At 37.0% G+C, this 22,254-nt stretch overlaps 1 pseudogene; it reads left to right on the top strand.

Moving 5' to 3' along the window:
• The window catches only part of LOC106974248 (calcium-binding mitochondrial carrier protein SCaMC-1-like), a 49,566-nt pseudogene extending 47,059 nt beyond the window's left edge, over positions 1–2,507 (top strand).
• The last annotated feature ends 19,747 nt before the right edge of the window (positions 2,508–22,254 follow it).

Below are 22,254 nucleotides of genomic sequence, written 5' to 3'. Positions count from 1 at the left end.
GTATCCTTTAATAAATGAACAGTTCTAAAAGCACTTAGTGATATTTAAAACCCACTGTTTTTAGGGGCACCTGTGTGGCTCAGTCAGTTGAGCGTCCGACTTCAGCTCAGGTCATGATCTCACAGCTTGTGAGTTCAAGCCCTGTGTCAGCCTCTGTGCTGACAGCTCAGAGCCTGGAGCCTGCTTCAGATTCTGTGCCTTCCTCTCTCTCTGCCCCAACCCACTCACATTCTGTCTCCGTCTCTCTCAAAAATAAATAAACATTAAAAAAAAATAAAGTAAAACCCGTCATTTTTAAATAACTTTTCTAGCCACTTTTATTCAAGGAAAAGCAAATTTGGAAAAATGAATCTTTCTTAAAAGTTCAGAAAATGTGGTTTTGTTAGCCTAGAGTGGATTATGCAGTCTTCTCTACATTATTCTGTTAATCCCTCTGAGAATCTTCAGAATTTTGCTTGGGTCTTTGAATGTCATTACAAACCAAAGCAATTAGACAAAACAAAACAAACAAAATAAGCAAAACACATGCAGAGAGACACAGAACATAGGAAAACTCAAACTGAGGTTGTGTGAATACATTTATTTGAAAACATCAGTATGCCCTGTCCATGATAGGACAGTAGGGATAGCCTTCTCTATACAAGGAGTAGGAACGATCTTTTGTAAAGACTTTGGAAAGAACAGTTACTTAAACCAAGTGATTAAGGTTGCCTCTCATTTATCAGCGTTGTGACTTGATAACTTAGTTTCTCTGAATTAGTTCTTCATTTATACAATTTATAAAATGGAGATGACAGTATTGACTTGTCAAGTTTCTGAAGGGTTTAAGTGAAAATGCTCAGTGTAATTCTCAAATCAAGAAGCCACTCAAGGGGCTCCTGGGTGGCTCCATTGGTTAAGCGTCTAACTCTTGATTTCAGCTCAGGTCATGACCTCATGTTTTGTGAGTTTTACCCCTGCATGGGACTCTGTGCTGATAGTTTGGAGCCTGCTTGGGATTCTCTCTCTCTCCCTCTCTTTCTTCCCCTCTCACACATGATCTCTCTGTTTCTCAAAATAAATAAATGAACTTAAACATTATAGAAGAAAAGCTACCCAGTATGTTTATTGAAATTGAGCAAGCAGCACACTTTTTTCTACTTAGTCTTGCATAATGGTTAAAGGATATTTACTACTCTCTTCTCTGTCAGCTTTTGAAGAATTATTGGCTAGAACATTATGCAACAAATTCTGTAGACCCTGGGATAATAATTTTGCTGGGATGTAGTGCACTGTCTCACACTGTGGTCAGATAGCCAGCTTCCCTCTGAACCTTGCAGAACTCACATGCAGGTTCAAGGTGAGTTTTTTTTTTTTTAATGGAGTAATAAATTAAAAACTGATTTAAGATAACTTTAATGAGGTAATAATAAAAACTAAGTTAAAAACAGTTTTAAAAAATGAGGTTGTTTTAAATGAGTAGAAATTAATGATTTCAAAAGCAGAAAAACTGAAGAATTGATAAATCAAAAGCAGACTCTGATTTTTAAGGCACATGTCTTGAATTTATTCTTTTATTGTAGAGACTTTGTCAATTTTAGATTTTATTTATTCTCCAAAGTTCTGTTTGGGACTTCCCACATTTCTTTTAGTTACCGATGATCTCCTTAAGGAGTTTATAATTAGGAAGTACCGTGCCTAACAATAGAAAACATTTTTTTCTTCAAATTAAGTCAACAGTTACTCAGTGCAAACATGCAATTTTCCCCTAGTTCTGCTATCATTGTTTTATTCTGCATCAGGAACTTAATACATTTGTGGAATTGCATTTACATTATAATCCCCTTAGCAAGGAGAGATTGGGTGGAAGGGAGGTTGTCTGGTTTTTTCCTCTCAAGTGAAATGTTAGCAATTTAGATTTTAAGAAAATACCTTTATCACTTTACAAAAAGAAAAAGAAACCTTATCTAATTCTATTTTTATATTCCTCAGTAAGTTATTTAAGGAGTCATGTGGCAAGTGATATTCTTTTACATTTGTTTTCTCCTCTTGTTGGTAAGATTTTCAGATTTAATTTAGATTGCAATCCAGGTGGGGAATCTCTGTATCCATCCAATCACCCATCCATTGCCCTATCAAACTGTGTCATACCCAATTCCAAATGCGTTGTTGAGGTCCCTTATGAAAGACATTCAAGTGCTGCCCAAAAGAACTTTCTGCAGTGATAGAAATATTTTATCTCTGTGTTGTCCAGTATGAAAGCCACTAGTCAGGCACTTGAAATATTGCTAATGCAACTAAGAAACTGGATTTTTAGTTTTAATTAATTTTAATTAATTTAAGTTTAAATAGACACAGGTTTCTGGGGTCTACTGTACTGGATAGCACAAGACTATTCTAGAGGTAGGGAGAGAGTTATATTTTAGCTTGTGTAAATTCTAGAGTAATTTTAGCTTCTGTAAATTCTCATTAATCATTGGACTATCTTAATGTATAAAGACTAAATATTGAATTACACTGATTTTTTTTTTCAATTTATAGCACTGGAGGAAAAAGGAACAACAACTTCTATGATTCACCTCATTCAAGAGATACATAACAATGAAGGAAAAAAGGGATTTTTCAGGGGTCTCACCCCAAACATCATAAAGGTGCTTCCTGCAGTAATCATCAGCTGTGCAGCTTATGAAAAAGTGACACAACATATGGGATTAATTTAAAAGTGAAATGTCAAATTATTGTCATAACCAAAATCACTTAATTGTAAGATAATACCTGGGTGGTAAAGAGAAATCTGTCCTTTTCTAAAAGGAAACACATACCAAATAATTGTTAAAACATTTTTTTATTATAAAATCTATAAATTAAATAATCATTTTGGTAAAGTTCTTTAATAATTTAAAATCCTCAATATCCACAGAAATCTATTTGTGTTTTCTACTACTCTCCATTGAATCCTAACTTTAAACTTGTTTTTATTGGGTTTGGGTATACATACCATGGTATTTGGTTTTAACATTTATATGTTTATATGTTCTACATTTGGTAGAAGCTTGTGTTAACCTTTTTCTATTTAAACAATTGTTTGCAAATCTGAGCTTGAAAATATTTTATACACTTTAACAAAAATCACTGCATTTAGAATTAATGTTGCAGCAAATGATCATGGTTTATTTCTCTTTTTTAAGCCAAAATGGAACATTGGTTTCCTAATTCCTTCATAGTTCCTTCTATCAGATGGTAGATGGAATAATAACACAACAACATATTTCTGATTTCTCCAGCTATTTTATTTGTAAATACAAACACTCTTCGTTCATTTTTATTCTTGATATTTTCAGCTGTTATAAGGAGGTCAGTATTGAGAACCGGTTGGCATTGGACAAATTTTCTTTTTACCTTCTGGTTGAAAAACATTTGAGGGGAAGAATTTTAAAGATTAAATCCATTATTTCATACTTGTTGAAGCAATTCTTATTTTAGCTTATGAGTTGATTGAGTCAGCCCTGGAAAATCCTGACTACTTCTCCTTGCTTTTATGGAACAATGAATCCTGTTCCCTGCTGAAACTGAGTGAGAGTGTGGCAAGACAATGGCAAGGGGCCGGTTGGCCACAACAAGCTTCGAATGAAGAACTGCCTCACTAGACTGACTGATCCAGGCTTGGAGACCTGGCCTTGCTGATTCCAAAATTTGACTTTATTAATTTCGTCAAGGTGATCAGTTCCTTGGTGATAGATTAATTAAAATTACTCACGAGATCTAGAGGTATCACAATGCAAAAGTATTAGTGTGTAGTGGACTTTATACTTTCCACTGACCAGAATACTTTCATCCCTTCTCCTGGGCACAGTCTCCTGGTATCAGGGTATCTGGGAAACCAAATAAATCATGAGAAGATTGATGTAGAATGAGAACAAAGAGAGGACTGTTTTACTCAGACCTATCCCAGTTAAGGTGGGAAGAGGTAGGAGCTTGTGAACAAGGAAGAGAGGTTGAGGAGTGGGAGAGAGGAGAGGATTGTGAAACTTTAGCTAAACTAAAACCACAGATCACCAGAGGGGAGAAAGGCAAATCTCATCTGAAGTCCAGGAGGGTGTGTGAACAGCAAGTAATGGTGATAATTGTGTAGATAGACTTTTACAAAGCATTCCAAATCGATGAGATAGCTTGAGTGGTAACATGGAAATAGTGGTGGGGTTGTGGGGAGAGGGTTTGTGGAGCATTAGGGAAATCACAAGTAGCCTGGTCATTTGGAAATGTGTGGTGAATAGGAAGATACAGTGAAATATAAGGCTACTGCTGTAGGTTCGTGACGGGTCATGGAGAGCTTTGAATTATATGTGATGCTGACATGCTCTGGTATAAGAAGGCAACTTTGACAACAGAATAAACCATTGAAAGAGGAGATAATAGAGCCAGTGAGACCAATTAGGGTTTTTCCCATAGCCATAATTATTAAATGCTGGCTTCTGAGTAAGCTTTTCTTCAGAATAGGTATACAAGTCAAAGTACGATTTATTTTATCAAGTTCCTGCTATGTGCTAGGAATTATTTCAGGACACTTTTAAAGGTTCTCTTAATTCTAACAGGAAGTTGAGATTATTTTTTAAAATTTTTATTCAATTTATGTAAATAGAACAAAACAGTTCATCCCTTTCTCCCACCCCCATATCCTGCCTCTTGCAACCCCCAATCTATTTTCTGTATCTGTAAGCTTATGTGTGTTTTAAATTCCACTTATAAAAGAGATCATACAGTATTGGTCTTTGTCTTACTTATTACACTTAGCATAATGCCCTCAAGGTCCATCAGTGTTGTCACAGCCAGATTTCATTCTCTTTTACAGCTGAATAATATTCCATTGTATATATACCACAATTTTTATTTATCCATCCATGCACTGATTGTTGTTTCCATACACTTAGGTTGTTTCCATATCTTGAATATTTTAAATAAGGCTGCAATAAGCATGGGGAGTATATATCTTTTTGAATTAGTGTTTTTGTTTTATTTGGATAAATAGCCAGAAGTGGAATTGCTAAATTATATGGCAGTTCTACTTTTAATTTTTTGAGGAACTTTCCACAGAGGTTACACCAATTTACAGTCCCACTAACAGTGCATAATAGTTCCCTTTTCTCCAAACCTCAGCAAAACTTGCTGTCTCTTATCTTTTTGATACTAGCCATTCTGACAGGTGTGAGGTGGTATCTCATTATGGTTTTGATTTACATTTCCGTGATGATTAATGATGTTGAGCATCTTTCACATACTTGCTGGGCATCTGCATGTCTTCTTTGGAAAAATGTCTATTCAGATCTTCTGCCCCTTTTTTAATTGGACTTTTTTTATTCTGTTGAGTTGTATCACCTCTTTATATGTTTTGGATATTAGTCCATTTTCAGATGCATGGTTTACAATTATTTTTTCACATTATGTAAGTTGTCTTTTCTTTTTGTTGATGATTTCTTTGCTGTGCAGAAACTTAAAAAATTTTTTAAAGTTTTTATTTAAATTCCAGTTAGTTAACATACAGTTTAATACTAGTTTTGACGTACAATTTATTTTATTTATTTTCTTTTTTTCAAATTTGTATTTAAATTCTAGTTAATATACAGTGCAATAGTGGTGTCAGGAGAATAATTCAGTGATTCATCACTTAGGTACAACACCTAGTGCTCATCATAACAAGTGCCCTCCTTAATACCCATCACCCCTCTAGCCCATCTCCAACCCACCTCCCTCCATCAACCCTCATCTATATTTAAGAGTCTCATGGTTTGCTTCCCTCTTTCCCCCCCTCTCCCATATCAGGTGTACAATTTAGTGATTCAGCACTTACAGGCAACACCTGGTCCTCATCACTAGTGCATTCCTTAATCCCCATCACTTATTTCACCCATCCCCCTACCTATCTCCCCTCTGGTAACCATCAGTTTGTTCTCTATAGTTAAGAGTCTGTTTCTTGGTTTGTCTCTTCCCTCTCTCTCTCTCTTCTTCCCCTTTACTCCGTTCTTTTGTTTCTTAAATTCCACATATGAGTGAAATCATATGGTATTTGTCTTTCTCTGACTTCATTCACTTACTGTAATACTCTCCATCTCCATCTGTATTGTTGCAAATGGCAGGATTTTATCATTTTTTACAGCTGAGTAATATTTCATTGCGTACATATACCCACATCTTCTTTATCCATTCATTAATCAGTGGACACTTGGGCTATTTCCATTGGCTATTGTAGATAATGCTGCTATAAACACCAGGGTGCATGTATCCCTTTGAATGAGTATTTTTGTATTCTTTGGGTAAATACCTGGTAGTGCTACTGCTGGATCATAGGGTAGTTCTGTTTTTATGTTTTTGAGGAATCTCTATACTGGTTTCCACAGTGGCTACACCTGTTTGCATTTCCACCAACAGTGCAAGAAAGTTCCCCTTTCTCCTTATCCCCATCAACACCTTGTGTTGTTGTTTCTTGTGTTACTGATTTTAGTCATTCTGACAGGTGTGAAGTGATATCTTATTGTAGTTTTGATTTGCGTTTCCCTGATGATGATTAATGTTGAGCATCTTTTCATGTATCTGTGTAGAAACTTTTGGTTTGATATAATCTTACTTGTTTGTTTTCGCTTTTGTTGGTTTTGCTTTTGGTGTCAGATTTAAAAAAATAATTGCCAAGACCTGTGTCAGGGAGCTTACTGCTTCTGTTTTATGGTTTCTGGTCTTACATTCAAGTCTTTAATACAGTTTGAGTTAATTTTTATGTATGGTGTAAGGTAGTGGTCCAGTTTCACTCTTTTGAATGTAGCTGTCTAGTTTTTCCAATACCATTTATTTATTTTTAAAAATTTTAATGTTGTTTATTTATTCTTGAGAGACAGAGAGAAACAGAACGAGTCGGGGAGGGGCAGAGAGAGACAGAGACACAGAATCTGAAGTCAGCTCCAGGCTCTAAGCTGTCAGCACAGAGCCTGATGTGGGGCTCGAACCCATGAACTGTGAGATCATGACCTGAACCAAAATCGGATACTTAACCAACTGAGCTACTCAGGCACCCCTCCAACACCATTTATTGAAGAGACTGTCCTTTCCCTGTTGTATATTGTTGGCTCCTGTGTTGTACGTTAATTGACCATATATGCATGGATTTATTTCTGGGGTGTCTACTCTGTTTTGTTATATGTCTGTTTTTATGCCAAATACCACAGTGCTTTAATTATAAAAGCTTTGTAATATAGTTTGAAATCAGGGAGTGTGATGCCTCTAACTTTGTTCTTCTTTCTCAAGATTGCTTCGGCTATTTGGAGTTAGAAGGTTGAGATTTTCCCAATTTCCAAATGAGGAAATTAAGTTTATAGAGAGAAGCGCCTTGAACAGATCTAACACTTTCCTCTCTCAGTAAAGATTGTGCTCATCCCTGACCTTCAGGGCCTCCATTCTACATGAAGGCCTACCTTCAGCCAGATCCTTGGAGAAGTCACGGATATTTTGTAAAATATCTTAAAGTGATAATTTAGCTCTCTGTCCTTGGGGTACAGCCTCTCAATTTTCTGAGATTGGATCTAAGCCTGCTCTTAGGTACTGAGATGTCTGAATGGTAACTTTTATTTAGAAGTGGTTATCATAATGTTACTTGAACATTGAAACTTGGGAGTTGGAGTTAATCTTGAAGAAACACCAGAGACCCTGTCTGAATGCCATAGGAGAAATAACTGGACAATATTATAAGATCTGTGGTGTCAGAAGTTCAATTTAACACCAAGGCACCCTCTGCGTAGTTTTTCAGATACCATTAGAGCTTAAAGATCACACCCTTTGTGGGTTACCTTGCAGAACTGTGATACAAACTAGTGAAATTCATGGTCTCCAGAGGGTTAGTAGCATGTTACACCATATAATTAAGATTTTTGGATAGGTTAGAGTGGGTTATAGAAAACACTTACTGTGATGAATTAAAGATAAAGAAGGACCATAGCAGAAGTGATGATCTGGAGACACTTGGGATTAAGTGCCTATTGAATTTTTGACCCCAAGAAATCTCTGGACCTCACACAGAAAGGTAAAGGACTCTCCAGAAATCACAGAGGCCTTTCAGAAATTTAGTTGGCAGTCCACTGGAGCAAAACAGTAAGCCCTCAGATCTCCAGAGGCCTCTTGTAGAGCACTCATTTCTCTAGCTGCATGCAAACCCTGTGTTCCTGAGGGCAGTGCAGAACTTCTGGATATTCTTATTGCCCAGACTGCATATTCAAAAACCAGTTTATTAATCTATTCACTTTGGAGAGAGCAGTTGAGAAAATCCCAGCATGTTAATCATAACATGCTGAAGGCTGGTTATAATCCTTGCAAAAACCAACAAGCATCTGTGGGTTCTCAGGTTCATAATATTTCAGGAAACAGACTATTTCTATTCCTCTCATTTCTAGATTAGTGTATAATTTTCTCAATGATCAATTTTCAGATATTAATCTGTTGCAGGTGTGTAGAAAAAATCTTGAATAAAGCACTTTAATTGTAGAGGGAACTAATGAATCCACTAATCAGTGCACACTTCTTTACCTCCGTTTTTCATATAGGAATGGTATCCTTAAGGATGATCATGGTGGACTGATAGAAATGGAGTAGTGAACTTTCCCTGAAGCTGTTCTTAGAGTGTCCATCTCTGCCATGTTCTAATCCCACCTTACATGTTGTCAAGTGATCATTGGCCTTGTATGAGTGGTCTCACTGTGCCCCAGAACAAAAGGAGTCCAGACTGGCAGAATGACTAGCAGAACAACTAAAATATTTTCCCCAATAACACCAGGCTCCCACCAGGGCTCACATTCGGTTTATAGTTCAACATGTATATGCCAGGTACTATGCTAAGCCAGGTGTCTAAAGAGCAACAGAAGTCTTAGCGTTTACACAATAGTTCTCTAAGCTGACAGCTATCCACCATGTACCACCATGGGAGTGGTGCAACATGAGGGAGTAGTCTGCCTATGTAGCTCCCTTCTGCTCTGGCAGCTGGGAAGAGACCAGTCCTGTGCTTCAGCTAACTACCTGGGACCTACTGTGCTTGTAGAAAATCTGATAGCCTTTCTTTTTCCTCTTAAACTTGTGACTTTATTTCAGAGAGATAGGTATAAGTTGAACCTGTCTCTGCATCTTCAAATACAGTCCTGTGAGGTTTACAGTTTTATGCACAAGTCACAGTTCTAGCCCTTTACCCAATCTAGATCCAAGGTCTCATATCCTTTTCCTGTGTGACCATTGCCTGCTATTATGAAGCTCAAATGAGATGATGGATGCGAAAGTATTCTAAAAACCACAAGCTTCATGTGAGAATATTATAATTTTTAGGGTAAATAATATGTTTGTGGTAAGGTAGAGAGTAAGGGTACTTTGATTCAGAAAGACCTCCAGTTCTGTCTTTAGCGTTCATTGTATTTGAAATTTGTGGATGGTCAGTTAATCTTGGAGTCTCAGTTTCTGTATTTTTAAAGTGGGGACAATAATATTGCCTTTTGTAAACCTTATTTACAAGATTGTTGTCAGAACCAAATGAGATAAGGGATATGAAACTGCTTCATAATATATGAATAGCCATTATAAATAGCCTTAGTTTATTAATCCATTCAGTTTGGAGAGAATACATGTGGACTTTGTAAGATATGCTTAGACTTCAAAAATAGGAAACTGTAATGTTGGTTACAATCCAGAGCATTTATATAATGTACAAAGGTGGTCTCCCCCTGGTATGCTGTTGTCTAGCAAGGAAGGAGTCTGGTGTTCCCAGGGGAGACCTGTACTGGAGTCAGAGCACTCTGAAGGTCCCAGTGTCATCAGGACTGCTCTGCCGGCAGAGTATTCAAGCCTGACCTTTGTGTCTCTTTCAGCTTCTGCAAGGTTCTTTCCAGCTGAGGTCTAAGTCTTGGGCTTAGGGGCCCCCTGTTTTTCTTTTGTTTCTTCTCATGTATCAAGACAGCAGTTAGTTTGGACAGAGGTCCTAAAATGTCCCAAAGACTAAGGGAAATAAATTGTTAGTCTGAGCTCACTTATCACAAATAACTAAGTTTTGACTCTAAATAGGCTAAACATGTTTCTTTGTAATTTTTATACTTTGTCTCATTTAATTCTCTGAAGATTTCTATAAAATAGATCACCACTGTTTTACAGATGAGACAGACTCAGGTAATTTATCCAAGAGGACACAGTAATTCAAATTGAGTTCTTCTGATAAAAAAATTAATGCTTTTTCCCCAATAGTATAATGATCTTAAGTCTTGGGGGACTGTCTCAGCCTCTTAGAACAATACTACATGAGACAGAATTAGGCTAAGCAGCTTATCATTTGTTCCAAGACAAATTTTTGTTTATAACATTTCCAGTCAGGAAATCTGTAAAGTTTGAAGAAAGTCTAGGAGTTTGAAATTCAAATCTTGCCAAGTTGACAGGGTTTGGATAAACTCCTTGGACTTCACATTAAAATCCCCAAAGAGCTGTGCCTTAAAAGTAAGTCTGGAACTTTAGGACTAAGGGCTAAAATAAACCTCCCCTAACAAAATGTAAAGACTGGTCCCCATAGACAGGATCAAGGTTATCTGACAATAATTTTAAATCATCAGAACAAAATGCATCATTTTTTAAAAATTTTTTATTTATTTTTGAGACAGAGAGAGACAGAGCATGAGCAGGGGAGGGGCAGAAACAGAGGGAGACACAGAATCCAAAGCAGGCTCCAGCCTCTGAGCTGTCATGGGGCTAAAAGCCTGACGTGGGTCTCGAACTCACGGACTGTGAGATCATGACCTGAGCTGAAGCCAGACGCTTAACCTACTGAGCCACCCAGGCACCCCAAAAACACATCATTTTTTAGCAGACAGAACAAAATCCAGAATTGCATCAATGTATTATCAGTAATGACCAGTATACCAAAAAACCAAAAAAACACTGCAGGTAAAGAAGCAGGAAAGGATCACTCATAATCAAGAGGAAAAACTTGCGTATAGAAGCAGACTCACAGGCGACATAAGTGTTGGAATTAGCGGAGGACAGCTTCTATAAATAAGTTAAAGGATTTAAGGACGTCAAAGATGGAGAATTTTGGCAGAGAAATGAAAACTATGAAAGAACTAAATTGAAATTATAGCACTGAAAAATGTCTGGGAAAAAATGAACTGGATGCAGTTAATGGCAAATTAGAGATGACTGAAGGAAGAGCTAAAGATAGGTCAGTAGCCATGATCTACTTTGAAGAACAGAAAAAATAATTGGTGGACAGATGAGCTTCAGTGGTCTGTGACATGATATTGAAAGGTCTAACATACATGCAATTAAAGCCCAGGAGAAGAGGAGAGAGAGAGTAGGATATAAAAAAAAATATTTGAAGGAACAATGGTCATGAAAAATAGAGGTAGACTGAAGGTCAGGGAACTTTAAGCAAGATAAATACAAACCATACCTGAGCACATAACAGCGAAACCACCAAAAACCAAAGATAAATCTTGAAAGCATTCATAAAACTCTTCATTGATTTAACACTGGCTTCAAATTAAAACTCCAAACTGTTTTTCTCTTTTGTTGCTTTCTTGAGTTATGTCATTTCCCACTTCACATTTTCATGTTATCTAGTCATAATCTTCATTGTTTGGCTATCCCTTTTCCATTTTTTTATGTCTGTTTTATGGTCTTCCTTCACAGTTGTAATTGCTCTGTTATATTTTTTCTTTTTAAAATATATATATAGGAATATTAGCTTAGAATTTTCATCTACCTGCAGTAGGCATTTTGTGTGTGGGAGTTTTTATTTATAGGAAAATTGGTACTCTATTTTTTTCTTATACTGCCTTAGTCTAGATGCTGAGCATATTCATTTTTATTAATCATAGTTGAATGAGATGGAAATTTCTGGATTAGAATTAGAAGTTTCTGTGGAGTTTGTTGGGAAGCCAGGATAGCTTTCCAAGCTTCATAGTTCAGGGAAACAAAACAGCTGCCTTTGTGGATATAGTCCTATCTCCCATGGTTCTCGGGACCCAGCCTAGTTTAGGGACCCTGGACTTCCACAGATTCTTTGTATGTTGCCATTACCAAGAAACACAGTAATCACCTTCCAAGAGGATGTACTTTTCAAAGTTGGTGGGAACTTTGTGAAATCTGCCTCTTCAGGGTTCCGTCTTCCAGCATTTTCTGAGCATTTCTCTTTGCCCCTCTCCACTGGTATCCTGTCAGACTTCAGTCTTGTTCACAACGGTTTCTTTTCCACATAGGATCCTCTCTTTATAGAATGTAACATTTGTGGAAATCTCTGAGATCTTCCACTGCCGGGCCCTCTGTTCTTCTCTAAGACATGCATCACAAACTCCTATGCAGGCTTCTTAGCGACCCTACCTTTGGTAGTGCTTATGCCCAGTTTTGAGTTTTCAGATTTTCCCTGTCTCCTGTATTCACTGAAATGTAGTTTGAGGGATTTTTCTTTCTCCTCCCATTTCTCTGGTTTTTAGAAGAAATAGTGCAATTCAGAATTTAGTTTCTACCTCATTCCAATGGAACCCAGAACTCTAAGTAAGACAAAATATATCCAATTGAATATTTAGATGATTTTCTTTGTAATTGAGATTTTGAAATAAGAGCTAAATTACACGAATGATGGCAGATGGTGGGAGCCAGGTTTCTCACTGCTAGGGGTGGGGGTGGTTACAGATAAACAAGAGCAGGAGGCTGGAATGATCCATGTGGTGAGGATTAGTGTTGAAGACATCAGTAAGAACTCATGTTTATCTTAAAATATAGATATAGATGGTCACATATAGGGGATTTTTTGTAGTTAGGTGTATTTTACACAGGTTATTATACACATATTTCTTTGGTCAGTTGAGAGAATAACACCTAAAAGAAAACACTCCAGTGGCAACCAGCACACCTAATGCCCAGATCTTGGTTTGTGATATTCTCTAATAAAAGAGTCCTTGGAGAAATAATTGAGTCTAGGACTGAGGAAGTAAATATATATATGATGAGCTTGAAGCATCTTGTAGTGCCAGAAAGTAAGGAAGTGATCATAAATTCAAAACCAAAACCCACACACATACACACATTAATGGTGATATGTAAAAGGGACACAGGAGTTAGCTGAAAGAGCTCCCGATCGGCAAAAGTGGAACAATTTGAGCAATGAAATTAATGAAGGAGTGTTGAATTATAACCCAACATATAAAATAAATATCTGTAAGTCTGTACCGATGTAAACAAATGATTGAATAAATAAATCAATGTGAGAGAATAGACAGATATCCTGTGCAGAATTCTAAATAATAATGTAGATACTTCTCCTTCAACTCTCCACTCACTAAGTGTGGTGTAGGCATAGTAACTTCCAAAGAGTACAATATGGAAAGGGTTTGGAAAAAGAGTAGGTTTATTGGAGAAATATAACAAACATGCCCCAGCCAGGTAAAGTCAATATGGGCCAAGTTATATTGATAATATATACTATTGACACAATGTTATGAGAATGGCTCTTTACCTCTGTTTCTTCCTTCCAAAAACCCATAATCCCATAATCATGAGAAAAACATCAGAGAAGTCCCACTTGAAAGACATTTTACAAAGTCCTTCATCAGTACTCCTCAGAACTGTCAAGGTCATCAAAAACAAGGAGAGTCTGAGACACTGTCACAGCCAAGCAAGGAGGAGTCTAAGGAGACATGATGATTAAATGTAATGTGGTATCTGGGGTGCAATTTTGGAAAAGAAAAGAGGCAGTATGTTAAAAACTAAGGAAATCTGAATAAAGTATGGATTTTGGTTAATAATGTATCAGTATTAATTAATTGTGACAAATACATCACACTAATTTAAGATGTTAATAATAGGGGGATGCTGGGCAAGGGGTACCTGGAAGTTCTCTGTATTCACAACTTTCCTGCAAGTCTAAAACTATTCTAAAGTTAAAATTTTATTTACAAGTTGTTTTTAAAATACCTCCACAAATTTCTAACTTGATCCCTAGGAGCTCCCTAGGAGATGGTATTATTCTCATTGAGAACCTACTGAACTGGTCCCATACTTCAAACTCTGATGTCTTACCTCTCTTTGCTCACTTAGAAAAATTGAAGGTAAGGTGGAATGCACAAACTTTTTAGGAATAGATAAGGACGTTGTCTCACTTGCCATGGAGTTTGTGTGAAATATTTTCACTAGGTAATTTGGTTTGCTGCCCATTTTGTAATTGTAATAATGATGATGATATTAATTACAGTAATAATATTGATGATAGTGATATTGGTAAACTCCAGAGGGAAATGGAGAACAAGTCGGGCTTCTTGTTAAATCCTAATATTGAGAGTAATACATATTGGGGTGGGATTCTCAGACTTACTACTGGAAAGACAAGGAAAAACTGTCATTGGTGTGATTTTCCTATAAGCAATTAGTGTAGCTCATTTTCTTTGCTGCTTATAGTAGAAACTGGCCTCTTAGAAAAGTGGTATTATTCTGTTAGAATACACACCAGCCTCAGCAGAGTCTTTTTCTTAACAAAGATAGTTGATCTGTAATCAGACAGTCCTTAAGAGAAGGGAAAGAATTTCCAACCTGACATATTCTTTCTGTATCTCCTTTAAAAGAACTATAATCACTGGACATAGCAGAAAGAGAGGGTTATAAAAAAGTTCCTTTCTTCTATGAAAGCTATGAGTTCTATAAACTCATGAGTTCCTTGCTTCTATAAAAGCTATGTGAATGACTAAAAGAAGACTTTTGTTAAGACAAGACTGTCTGAAAATATCAAATTTTCCCTTATTAGAAAAGTCAGATAAAGAGAACAGTATGCCATTAGAAAGTAGATTATGTCAGAGGAAAGACAAAAACCTCACCAGGAATGGGTAGTGTAAATAGACCATGAAGTAGTGGTGCAACAGACACATTATGAAACAGAAGGTGATGTAGAAGATTGCATGCGAACAGCTTATACAGGTGATCCTAGAAAGATAAGCTTACCCTAATTTTTGTGGGCGTCTAACAAATTTTTAGGGCATCACGGTACTTTAGCCTACTATAAATTTGCTTTTGCAACAACATATGTTGCTTAATCCTTTTTCTTTTAATAGAAGTTCCTTTGGATTTTTGTTTGTAAATTGGACAGTTAATGCCAGATTATTGAACCTTCCAGAGGAAAATTTTTTCTCAAGTTTATGCATAGTATTGAGTTAGAGATGTCTAGCTCCCACAAAATATTCAATCTCCCCCTTTTTGTGGGAATGCAGCTAAACATTTCTCAGCATCCCTTGCAGTTAGGGTAGACATGTGACTAAGTTCTTTCCAATGGAATGTGAACAGAAGCGACGTGTTCAATTTCTGGACCTGAAGGGAGATTTCCTGAAACTCTGCATGGAGGAGAGCTATCTGTGACCTGGAAGACCTGTATAGTACTATTATATGAATGAGAAATAACTACTTTTGAGTTTGAGCAATTACAGTTTTGGATGTATTTGTTAGAGTAACATAAAGTATCCTAGTGTGAGACTCTTGTTGAGTAGTCAGTGAATGAAAGAAAAATCTTCCATAGGGCTTTTTTTTTTTAAATCTGACTATATACTGTTTACAAGAAGATATGCTTTCGATCAAAAGATAACAGCTAGGTTGAAAGTAAAGAAATGGATTGCTTCTTGGCCTTTTGGCTAAGATCAAGTGAATGCAAAGATGGAAAAAGATTATCTCTAGTAACATTTTTTTTGTTTTGAAGTCTATGTTGTCTGATATTAGTATAATCATGCTAGCTTTATAATCGCTATTTACAGGATACAAGAGGGACATTTATAATAATAAATAGGTTAATCCATCAGGAAGTTATAATAATCAAAAACATATATGCACCTTACAACAGGGCCCCAAAAGATTTGAAGCAAAAACTGACAATTGAAAGCAGACAATTAATAATAATATTTAGACACTGTAATATTCTCATTTTCATAAAGGATGTAACAACTAAGCAGGAGATCAACAGGAAATAAAACATTTGAGGAACACTATACACAAACTAGACCTAATATATATGGAACACTCTACCCAACAGTAGGAGGCTATACCTTCTTCTTAAGTGCACATGAAACATTCTCCAGAATAAACCATATGCTAGGTCATAAAATAACCTCAATAAATTAAAAAGGATTAAAATCATACATAGTATGTTCTCTGATCTCAGTGCAGTGAAATCAGAAATTTCACTCCAATAGACTATCCTGAATGATTTTGAAGAACAGCGTTTGAGGATTTATACTACTTGATTTTAAGACAACTGTAAAGCTACAGTAACAAGACAGGATGGGATTGGCATAAGGATAGGCATTCAGATTAATGAAACAAACTGGAGAGCCCAGGAACAGACCCGTGCATATGTGGTCAATTGAATTTTGATAGAAGTGCCAAGGTATCCAATGGGGGGAAAGGATAGTCTTTTCAACAAATGACTCTGGGACAACTGGATGTCCATATGGAGTAATATGAACTTTGATCCTCCTACCTTTCACAATTCACAAAAAGTTAGCTGGAATAGGTCATATCTTAATGTAAAAGTGGAAACACTACCATTCAAAGTATTGCATATTAAATTAAGACACCATTTTCATCTCTTAAATTGAGAAAGTTTCTGAAAGGGAACCTGGGTGAGTTAGTTCGTTGAGTGTCTGACTCTTGATTTCAGCTCGGATCATGATCCCAGGTTGTGGGATCAAGCTCCACGCTTTGTGTGGAGCCTGCTTAGGATTCTCTCTCCCTCTCTCTCTCCCACTCCCTCTGCCCGTCTCCCTGACTTACACACTCTCTCTAGAAAAATAAAAATTAAAAAAATTCGAGAAAGTTTATAATATTCTAATATTTAATTGCATTTTTAATTAAATAAAGCACTTTCATACACTACCTGTGGAAGTGTGTATTAGTCCAAACTTACTGGAGGGCAATTTGACAATACTTAGCAGAAGAAGAAAAAGCCATAACTGAGCAATTTTACTTCTAGAAATTTATCCTAAGGAAATTATCATAGATATTAAAAAAGATTTATCTACTGGAGTGTTTATATTTTCTATTGTTTATAATAGCAAAGAATTGTAATGAATATGTATTCATGAAATCTTAGTTTAAATCTATAACACATTACAACATTAAGCAGTTCTTTGAAATGTTGATGTAGGAGAATATTAATGATGTGGGAAAATGTTTATACTAAATCATCTAGCAAAAGCAGTACTCAAAATATTACATGTAATTTGAGATTATTTTATTAAAGAAGAAATATGCAATAAAGCAGACATAGAAAGCAGAGTTGGTGCGGGTGGGAGAGAGATAGAGTTTACTATATCTAAATTAAATCTCTGGACAGTGAGATCATGAGTATATTTTCCTCTGTGATTTTCTATATTTTTCATACAACAAATGCGTATCAGTTTTATAATCAGAAATGAAATTGCAGGGCTCCTGGGTGGCTCTGTCCATTGAGCGTCCGACTTCAGCTCAGGTTATAATCTTACAGTCTGTGGGTTTCGGGCACTGCATCAGGCTCTCTGCTGTCAGGGTGGAGACTGCTTTGGACCCTCTGTCCCCCTCTGTCTATTGGCCCCTCCCCTGCTTGTGCTCTCTCTCCAAAATAAATAAACATTAAAAAAAATGAAATTACAAAAGTCATTTAAAAATAATGAGAGAAATTATAAAGGAGAGAATTTTTTTTAATTCTTTTTTAAAAAATGTTTATCTGTTTTTGAGAGAGAGAGAGAGACGAGCATGAGTGGGGGGAGGAGCAGAGAGCAGGGACAGAGAATCTGAAGCAGGCTCCAGGATCTGAGCTGTCAGCACAGAGCCTGATGTGGGGCTTGAACCCACGAACTGTGAGATTATGACCTGAGCTGAAGTTGTACGCTTAACCGACTGAGCTACACAGGCTCCCCAAGAATTTTTTTTAAGATTTTATTTTTAAGTAATCTTCACACCCGATGTGGGACTCAAACCTACAACCCCGAGATCAAGAGTTGCACACTCCACCAACTGAGCCAGTCAGGTACCCCTATAAAGGAGAGAATTTTAAGGTGGCTGAAAAAATTCCAATACAACATATGTGGCTAATGAAGCTCCTTTGTTTTTAAGATTAAATGCCTTCAACAGCATTCAAACAATAAAAATATAAGAATAAAACAGGCATATTTTAATCCATTTTTTAAAACTTAGTAATTTTATTATAGTTGATTTCTTAGCCATCATGTCTTGTCTCATAAATAACCTTTGTTCTAGGAAGAGTTTGGTAAAAAAGTGCTCATAATGTTGTATATATATACTCACCCTATCATGTCACAAAAGAAAAAAAAGCAACCAAGAAGTCTGTGCAAGATGTTGCGTGGGCAGTGGGAAGTTCTTCCGAGATTTAACAAAGAAATTTGGCTAAAGAAAATTCAGACAGGTGTACATCATGGCCAGCCTTACTCCATTCATTCATGTGCACTCTGGATTACTGCAGGCAAGTCATAATTAGATTGATGATGATTTGTATAACCCAAATACATGTTTTTAATTCAATGATAAAATGAAAAAGAATGGTCTCCATTTTCTACTTTGGGTTTTTATTGGTAGCAGTGTTAGGCTTTTAGACCAATAAACTTATTTTTTAAGCAAGCATTTCTGGTTTGAATTTTTTCAGAAAGGATATAATGGCTTTTAGTGATGTAGTATATCCCAATTTGTGATGATGATGTACGGTCCCAAACAAAATATGGTTGCCTCCAAGATAATTCTTCTGTCTGCAGAAGAAGGGATGATAAGATATTGCTCTCCTCCTCCAGTAACAATATTTTGGAATTAATGAAGTGCTTTATAGTGTATTATCTCACGATTCTTCCAATATCCCTTAGAGAAAGGCAGAGAAAGTATTACTAATCCAGACTTGTCCACAAAGAAACTGGAGCTCAGAGATTTTAGGTAAGTTTGCTGGAAGTTAAAAATGTCTAGGAAGGACCTGGGAACTAAGGTGGTGTTTAGAAAGGACATGGTTGTTGGGACCAGATCTATAGGAATATGAATCATGACTGTCATTTGGAAAAGTCACTCAATCTTTTTTTTTTTTAATGAAATTTATTGTCAAATTGGTTTCCATACAACACTCAGTGCTCATCCCAACAGGTGCCCTCCTCAATGCCCATCACCCACTTTCTCCTCCCCCCTCACCCCCCATCAACCCTCAGTTTGTTTTCAGTATTTAAGAGTCTCTTATGGTTTGCCTCCTTCCCTCTCTGTAACTTTTATTTTCCCTTCCCCTCCCCCTTGGTCTTCTGTTGAGTTTCTCAGGATCCACATGAGTGAAAACATTTGGTATCTGTCAGAAAGTCACTCAATCTTGCTGATAATTTTCACATATGTAAACAAAAGGGTTTTGGAACACCTGGGTGGCTCAGTCGGCTAAGCATTTGACTCTTGATCTCAGTTAAGGTCATGAGCTCATGGTTCATGGTTTGAGCCCCAGGTCAGGCTCTGCACTAACAGTGTGGAGCCTGTTTGGGATTCTCCCTCTCTCTCTCTCTCTCTCCCTCTCTCTCTCTCTTTCTCTCTCCCCTCTCCTTCTGCCCCTCCCCTGCTCACATACACACACACGCACACTCTAAATAAATATTGAAAAGGGGGGGTCATTAATTCCTACTTTGGAAGATTGTTAGGAGACTTAAATGAGAATAATGTAAGTAGATTATCTGGAATTTAGGATGTTACTCTAACAGCTGTATTCATTCGTTTCTCTTAAATATCTCTATATTTACTGAGACCCTTGCAGCTGAGTATTTTAAGTAGGAAAACAAACATAACTTATGGGATGGAATTACTAAGCCATTTAACTGTGTTTCCCAGAGTCACTTTGACTTTATTTCGTGTGGGGCTGGTGCTTGCTCTACATAAATTCGGGGCAAGTCCCACAGCTTTCCTGATTGCTTTCAGTTAACAAAAGGTTCTTCAAAAAAATAATTAATATGCTGGGTGCAGTGCATTCATCACAACTGCGATCTCGAAGGTAAAGAACTTCTCCCTCTGCCTTTGCTAAGGCCTTCTGCAATGAGGGGGCTGGGTGTGTTTGGCTTCTCTCTTTTCCCCTTCCAGGATTCTTTCTCTAGCCTGTGAACAGAATAGAAAGGAGAGGAAAAGGCCAGGAGGCCAGTTCTTCTGTGACTAACATGCTGACAGGAGCCGCACTGAGTTCCCTGCCCTGACATCTTTCTTTAATGGGGCTCTTTCGTGGCTTCCGTGGAGACTCCCTATCCCACCCAGTCACTAGGAAACTCTATTCTGTAGTTTCTTGTTGGGTATCATGCACTCTGCCTGGCTGGTCAGTTATATTTCCTTCCTTCATCTCTACACAACTGATGATGCCTCTACTTTTTTTTTCCTGCTGAAGTTTATCTCTGAATTTAGACAGCCCTTCAGCCCTTTTAGACAGGACCCAAGACAACACAGTCCTTCCCTGGGGCACCTTGCACAACTCACATCTGATACAGAAGAAACATTCATACATTCTTTGTTTCAACAGACTGTGTAACTTTCCTAAGGCAGCAACTTCTCTTTCACTTTATTGGTGATAACAGTCAGCAAACATTCTGTAACTGTAACTCTGTCCACAGTCCATCAGTCCTCAAAACTCGTGTCAGATTTTCAGGGAGTCTCACTAAAGCTCTTTGCTCTAAGCTGGAGATGAGGGGCACGTACCTCTTCCCCCAGGTGGAAGGTGGGGCTGGGTAGAGGAGGGGACTCAATGCAGCAGCAGCTCTTTCCAAATATCCTCTTCTAATGCAATCCCTTTTACCCTCAGTATCGGTGAGGGTTCTCACTGACCACCATGACTTCCTTTGAAAATTCTGCATTATGGTCGTGCATATCATTTTGAAATAGGTTATCCGTGGTCTTGGTATCTTAATCTAAAGTTCTACTTAACTGCCTGTTCATTCTGCATTACCTTATATAAAATTTGTGTTCCTATATGTTGAGTATGAATTTAGCTTTTGTTAATTGAATCTCATCTTGTCGTTGACTTGAATAATAGTTTCAGAGATACTTTATTGTTTTTATCTGATTTGTTTTTAAATGGAACTGACTTTTGGATGTTTGACAAATTAGATAGAATCTGATATACTGAAGCCCAAAGCAATTACATTTAATAAAGAAACTCTATCTGTACATCTATATCCTCTTCCAGAAAATGCCCTTCTCCCCTTTCCTTTTATCTGGTTTCCCTGGGAACTGCAGAGCATTGACATAATCCTGGGACCATGGCTAATTATTCCAGCATTGAGGGCCTAACCCCAAGAGGAGTCGCATGAAGACTTGGAGACTTTGTATCAGAGAGTGTCAGCAAAGGTTCTCTCTGGCGCCTGAGGGGGCATGACATAAAACAGAGCTGTTGCAAGCATGCTTTCTACCACGTGTAGAACACAGAGGTGAACTGTGGGAAAAGATGGAAACGAGCTCAGATGGGAGCAGAGAACGTGAGAGAATCTCGAGGCTACTCCAATTCGGGGTTCTCATTTCACCCCAGGTCCAGCTGTAGTCTTTTCTCCTGTTGCTAAGTTAACGCAAGTGGGATTTCTGGCATTTGGACTCTCCAGACGCTATCTCCTGATAGACTTCTAAGGTGTCTTGGTAAAAAAAATTGTTTTGAAAACAGAAAATATAAAAATTAAGTTTTAATATGACTATAAATTTATTGTATATACACGCACAAGTATTATAGTGCCTTATATAGAGCCAACATCTAGGAGACATTTGAAGCTGTATAGTCATGAAAAGGAAGGGTTAAGTAAAATCAACAACAAAAATGTACCAGTACTGTAACAACTTTAAAAAGTGGGACACTTAAAAAAATTCCATAAAAGTCAAATCATTTTGGACAGCTAATTTTGAGTAAAGACCTGATCAAAGGCAGTGAGAAACATGAAAAAAAAAAAAAGTGGTACACTTTGGCAGCAGAAGATGTCAAGGGTTACAAAAAGAATTTTAACCATCTTTTGGCCTTTTTTGGAGCACATTATCTAATTTGGAGTTACATTATCTACTTCAGGGCTTAAGTAGATGATGGAGTCACTGAGAAATCATTCACAAGGATTATAAAGTTCCAGACTCCAGAGGAACCTTAGATTTTGTTATTGACAGAGGAAGTATGCCGATGTGATGCATTGTTTTTGCAATATATAAAATAACTTTTAAAGGTAAATGTATGATAGTTCTGTTGATTTACTTTAGTTTTGTTAGAGTGCAGACTATTTTTTTTAA

Source organism: Acinonyx jubatus, chromosome C1 (assembly GCF_027475565.1).
Source record: "Acinonyx jubatus isolate Ajub_Pintada_27869175 chromosome C1, VMU_Ajub_asm_v1.0, whole genome shotgun sequence".
Taxonomy (NCBI): domain Eukaryota; kingdom Metazoa; phylum Chordata; class Mammalia; order Carnivora; family Felidae; genus Acinonyx; species Acinonyx jubatus.
Note: the sequence above shows the minus strand (reverse complement) of the source record. Positions and strands in the feature narration are given on the sequence as shown.